The sequence below is a fragment of the Melanotaenia boesemani genome, chromosome 24, assembly GCF_017639745.1.
Source record: "Melanotaenia boesemani isolate fMelBoe1 chromosome 24, fMelBoe1.pri, whole genome shotgun sequence".
NCBI classification, from domain to species: Eukaryota; Metazoa; Chordata; class Actinopteri; order Atheriniformes; family Melanotaeniidae; genus Melanotaenia; species Melanotaenia boesemani.
Window position 1 is genome coordinate 22,008,561 of NC_055705.1, and position 6,730 is coordinate 22,015,290.

Below are 6,730 nucleotides of genomic sequence, written 5' to 3' on the forward strand. Positions count from 1 at the left end.
GTATCGGCCAGTAAACTCACAGAGTTCTTTTGATGGTTCACTTCAGTTCGGTATGTATTGTCTGTTTTAAAACAACAATGGTGACCAGTATGGTTCAGTGTCTTTATTAGCTTGTGGAAGAAAGCGAAGAAATAATTCGATCAGCGTCTCATCAACTTGATCCACTGGTTATTGTTTTTAAAAACGGTGGTTACTACACAAATTCAGCAAGAAGATCCAGATATCCGTCAACACATATTCCCAAACTGACCAATCACAAGGGAGTACCTCCGTGGAACCGTCTGCGTAGCAGGGGTGCGCGTCGAGCCTCTGCGGACCTATGGCGGTGATGGAGACGCCGCGAGTATAGATCCGCCATTAGTTATCTTGTTCAGACGTGTTAGTAATCCATGGCTACAACATAGTTATCTCAGTCTCTCACAATAGTAATCCATTGTCACAAGTAAATTATTTTGTTCTCTTGCATCACAAAACATTGGCCACAACATGGATATCACATTCCCACAGGCTAGTAAACCATGGCCATGACGTGCTTATCTTGTTCTATTGCATAACAAATTCTTAGCCAAGTCTTATCTTTTTGTTTTCGTTAGTAATCCTTAGCCACAATTACTTTTGTCTTGTTCTTGCGCGTCAGTAATCAATGGCCACAACTATGTTATCTAGTTCTATTGCAACAGTAATCCTTGGCCACGATTTGGTTATCTTTTCTTAAATTAGTAATCCATGACCATGACTTTAAATAGTTCCCCTATATTAGTAATCCTTGGCCACAATTTTGCTGTCAAGTTCCCTCACGTCAGTAATCCGTAACCTAGAACTTACTGTACATATCTACTTTCCTTGCAATAGTAATCTATGGCCACGACTTAAGTTATATCATACACTTGTGTTAGTAATCCTTGACTGCAACTTGGTTATCTCATTCCTTCATGTTAATAATAAATGGACATATCCAATCCAATGTAATATCAGAGTGCAAATTTATTTTCTTTGGATGGGCAGTGCATGTGTATCCACATAAAACCATTCAACAATGCTGTAGTAAAATGCCAGGCCTGTAAATTACCCTGCCACAGAAATACCCCAAAACAGAGAAGAAGACATGAAGCACGTGTGCAAACTCATGTTGACTATGTTCATATGTTTTCAAGGTACAGTGTGAAAGAATTACTCACATCTAGTGGAAAAGACATCTGGATGCAGCGGGGCCTGCAGTACAGGTAACATTGTGCAGGTGTGTCCTGTCTTCTTCTATGGGCTTGTTAAGGCATGACTTATCCCAAGCGGCACTCTAGCACCTACCTCCTGCTAGAGAGGTAGAGCTGGGTGTCATCAGCGAAGCAGTAAAAATGGATGTTGTATTTACGTAAAATATTGCCAAGAGGAAGGAAATAGATAATGAAGAGAAGAGGCCCCAGGACTGAGCCCTGGGGCACACCTGATGTAACGGAAGAAGGGTGGGAACTAAAGGACTTGATTTGGATGAATTGAGAGCAGCCTGAAAGACAGGAGTGAGACCAGTTGAGAGCTGTGTGGGAGATTTCAATGGAAGACAGTCTATTGAGGAGAATTGTGTGTGTAGTGATTGTAATGACAGTTTCTGTACTGTGGTGGGGGCGAAAACCAGACTGGAACTGTTTATAGAAAGAGTTTTAGGTCAAATGGGTATGGGGTTGAGTGGCATCTACTTTTTTTGTTAGAATTTACTAGAATTTATTTATGTTATTACATGATCACACTAATTAGTAATTTTGCCCACCCATTTAGTAACCTGATCCAGTCACCACGCCATCCTGTGGGTCGTCCTGTGAGTAACATGTTTTTTTCTAGCTTGTCTGTATTTTTATAGGTGCTCCTGATGATTGTCAACTTTGTTTTTGAAGAAGATGTTGCAGGTAGTTGGATGTGTTGTGGCCATAGATTCTATTTCCTTACTGTAGCGGCTTGTCTGGGTTTTCCTGTTTAGATTGAACAGCTGATGCTGTTTCTTTATTGCTGGTGTTTTTTTTTTTTGTTTGTTTGTTTTTTTTTTTACTTCTCCTCACTCTCCTTTCTTCTTCTATTTACTTTCTCCTTTCTTTTGCCCCCATGCCTTTATCCAGTCCAATATCAATATGTCAATTCAACAACTAAGACTAATTTAAAAATAAAAAATAAAACTGAAGTCAAGAAAGGCCTTAAAGCTTCTCTTGGAAAAGGCAATTTGTTTGGTAGCAACACAACAGCCAGACCATTATTCTGCTGTCACAATGCTAGAAAATGTAATAATAATTAAAATAAATAAATAAATAATAATAATAATAATAAGAAGAAATAAAATATTTATTAATTTAATTTATTTTTTGTCAGAAATAAAATATAAACTAATATATATATATATATATATATATATATATATATAGTTGAAATGATTAAAAAGTCTATTTTTCCTCTGAATGTCTTTGTTTTTCCACCATCATAATGAAGCGCACGCACGCAGACGCGTCCCCCAGCCCTCTTTCCTGGCTCGCCCCGTGCATGGGGACCCCAGTGTTTGTCAGTGGCGCATGGCCTTGGCCACGCGGGACGCAGCCGCTGCGCTTCGCCTTCACGGGACGGGTTCCACACGCGCCCCCTCCCTCCCCACCCTACATCTGTTTTGTTTTTTTTTGTTTGTTTTTTTTCTTCTTTTTCTTTTTGTTTCTTTTTCTTTTAAAAAAAAAAAACTATCCATCCAGCCATCTCTCTCTCTCTCTCTCGGTATCTCCGTGAAATTCTCTCTGTGTCTCTCTCCCTCCCTCCTCCCCTCCTCTCACCAACTTCCTCTCCTGGGTGCCTCGAGCCCACCCGTGGGACTAAAGAAGAAGAAGGGAAGGGAAGGAGCGGAAGAAGAAGCGCGCGGCCGGGAGGGAGACGTAAGGGTAAGCAGGTGGATGCTGGAGTGATGGTGTTGGCTGAGTGGGAGGGAAGAGGAGGGATTATCCACCTTTCACCTGTTGGATTATCCGCGCCTCTCATGCTGCGTTCATGTCCCTGTGGGAAAGACGAAACACCCGCTGTAGTCCGAGATGATGTGGCACCAGAAATGTTTGATTTTATGCGGTGTTGTAAGTTTTAAATGTACAAATCACAGTTAATCTTACTGAGAGCACATTTACAGCTACACATTGTGTAAATTGTAATTTTATATTCATTCTGTGAGCTACAAATGGTAAATTACTGAGGTTACAACAGTCACAGACTATTAAGATTACTTTAGAAATCATTTGGTTTAATTATTGATTTATTTATGACATGTTGAAGTTGTTCTGGTTACTGTGTGTTTTAAAGTTTGGTACACATGTCATTCATGTTTAGCAACTAAAGTTTTTTTTTTCGAAAGGTATTTTAGCTAAATAGCAATGGGCTACTGCCTAATATTAAATGTAAATTAGTAGGTGAATTAAGCTTAATTGAGAAAATAATGTTGAGTAACTAAATATTTAGTAACAAAAATATTTTTTAGGTAAATATCAGCTGTTTAAAATACGTGGCAGCTTAAAATATTAGGCTTAATATTCATCAGATAGTTAAGTAAACCTAATAAATACATAAATGTTTTGTAAGTAAATATTGAGTAACAAATTAGGGCAAATAATGGTTATTTAAATTAGGTCATGTAGGCCTAAAAATGTTCAGTTAAAAGCAAATTCAATAAGTGAAGAAGTAGTTAAATAACGATTAAATATGCTGTTAGGTAAACTTTAAATGTTCAGTTAAAATTATTTGATATTATTCAATATGTTATGTAGTATTTCTCTCACCCTGTATAACCCTGCTTGTTGTGGGACACACACACACACACACACACACACACACACACACACACACACACACACATATGTATGTATATATATATACATACATATAGAAACTAAATCTGAATTTACTAAGTATCTCCTACCCTGTATAACCATGCTGTGGTGTATGTGTGTGTATATATATATATGTATATGTGTGTGTGTGTGTGTGTGTGTGTAGAACTTAATCTAAATACGTTTATGGAGCTATAGCAAAAATTGTCTGCACTGGCTTCACAGTGACTGTCTGCATATCTTAAAAAGAGTTTCAGGGTGCAAATGGCAGCCCAAGAGTTAACTGTTTGGGCTGTTTTAGCACAAAGACTTCTGATCCATCAAAAGCACACAACAGCCAGGATAATGTCCATCTGGCAGTTTCTCTATTATCCACCCTGACAGGTGGTATTTCATCACGTCAACACCTCATGCACATCCACACATGCCACTGTCAGATTAGTGTATCTGCGCACAGATACTGTAACCATTATCAGCAGGATTTTTAGTGTATGTGGATGGCTAGCTTTTGTAGAGATGCTTTAGGATATTTTGCTGTTTAAGTATTAAAATATTAAAGGCAGACGTGTCAGAGCACACTTAATTATAACAGATACTTCCTTTGCTGTGTTTTGCATCCTTTTCCAGTCTGTTGTATTACTTGTGACGAAGCTCAAATTGATCAAACTGTTCACCATACGTTTAGTTATTAAATTAACGGTAGCTTTGTATAAGTGTGTGTATATGATTGTGTGTTCATATCAGTAAATTCCAGGGAAACATTTGCTCCCCTCAGCATTCCTGGGATGTGATGAGTCCAGCATTCAACAGGGACAACGTGTTATCCACTCATTCATTTCCCACAGATGGCCAGCCATTGTCCACCAACAAGTCCTGCAGCACACATGCACTCACACACAGATGTGTGCACCCTGGTTAAATTCTGACACCAGACATGGTGTCAATAATGCAAAAAAAAAAAAAAAAAAAAGAAATTAGATATGTTTTGGTTGTTTAGCTTCTTTTCTCACAATATCATCAGGGAGACACCAGATTGGTCACAAATGAATTAGCAAGAGTAATAAAGAACTATGTCCCACTACAAAAAGAATTCTGACAACAAATTGTACTATTCCACCAAGTTCAGACATTGTGGAGCCAATGAACTATGAGACAGTCCTAAATCTATGTTTCTATCTATTCATCCATCTGGGGACAGCAGCTCAAGCAGAGAACTCAAGACTTTTCCTCCTTCCAGCTCATGCAGAGGAATTCCAAGGTTTTTCTAGGCCAGCCGAGAGACATATTCCTTGGTCTTCCCTGGGACCTCCTCCCACTGGGACATGCCCAGAACACCTCACCACGAAGGTATCCTATCCAGATGCCCAAGCCAAACCCATCTTGCTTCTCTTGAGGTGAAGGAGAAGAGGTAATACTCAGAGACCTTCAGATTTGAATCCGAGTTCAGTTGCTTGAACTCATTCGGATTGCTTGAGGTCCTCCTTCAGTCTTTGCCTACATCTTCCACCACGTGACCTCCTTCTCACTACATTACCCATCATGCATTGCACACTCTACCATAGCAAACCGGCAATGCTCCTCGGCAATGTTGGTACAGTCCTGCTCTGAAATTACAAGTAGACATGAAAGGAAAGAAGCAGTAGAAGCAGCATCTCATGCGTTGAGTGCTTATGATTACTTACAAGAATATTGCGTCCTTTCTGCAGAAGATTCTGAAAGTAAAAGCTAACATTTCTTTGCAAGTTATGTCCGCCTACACTTAAAAATCAAGTTAGAACATCAGCTTCATCAACTTCTAATTTGGATTCGTCTGGATTCAGAGGATACCTGCAACTCCTTGACAATAAAAAAGGCCATTAGGAAAGGCTAGACCCCCTGCCAACAGTCCCAAACAACTCAGCCCACACTGCCTGCAGCCTTCAGGGGTATGACTTCCCAGCAAGAGGGTAGTTACTTCATTCTCATTTCTAAGTTTTATTTAAACTATTTCACAAGAAGCATGAACTAGCACACTACAGTCCAAGACTACCAGGACTTGATGCAGCTTGATCTTCTTTCTCAGTAATTTTTTATGTAGTGTCACATCTGGACAGGAATGCGTTATTTAAAAGGCCTGGTTCGTTTAACTAGCACAGTGTGAAAGCAAACCTGGACCGGAAGAATCTTGCAACCCTGAATCGTACCAAGTCTAACAAACTTTTAGATGTGAATGCACCATAAGGGAGAACCCAGCCACCCTGTGGTGGAAAATAATTTTGGTTGTTTGTATTTGCAAGATCATTCTTTCAGTCACTACCCACAGCTCATGACCATAGCTGAGGGTAGGAACGCAGATCAGCTGGTACGTGGAAAGCTTCACCCTTCGGGTCAGCTCCTAATTCACCACAACAGACTGATGCAGAGTTCGCAACATTGCCAATGCCACAGTGATGCACCTGTTGATTTCTCGCTCCATTCCTCCCTCAAAAGGACCTCATTCCCAACCTGAATGGGAAACTTCACCCCTTTCCATCTGAGGGCCATGGTCTTGGATTTGGAAGTGCTGATCTTCATCCTAGCCACAGTCTGATGAGAAAAACAGGACCACGTCACCCTGATACCAATTTCCTACTAGTTGGATGAACGTCCATGCACCCTCCAGGACCATGCTGCAGCAATCCTAAATCTATAAAAGGAAAAAGGCCAAAATAGCTCTTTTGAGATATTTTTCCATAACCTTGTTCGGTGTAGGAGGTACCTTTTAAATGTTCTGGGATGAAAGCATCAGCAGCATCACCAATGTCTTCTGTAATAAAACTTTGGTTTCGTGTGCTTTGTCTGAAAGAATTACCAGAGAAAATTAAGTCCATCCTGTCTCTTCCTTGTAGATACAGATTATCTTCTGATCTCTGGTC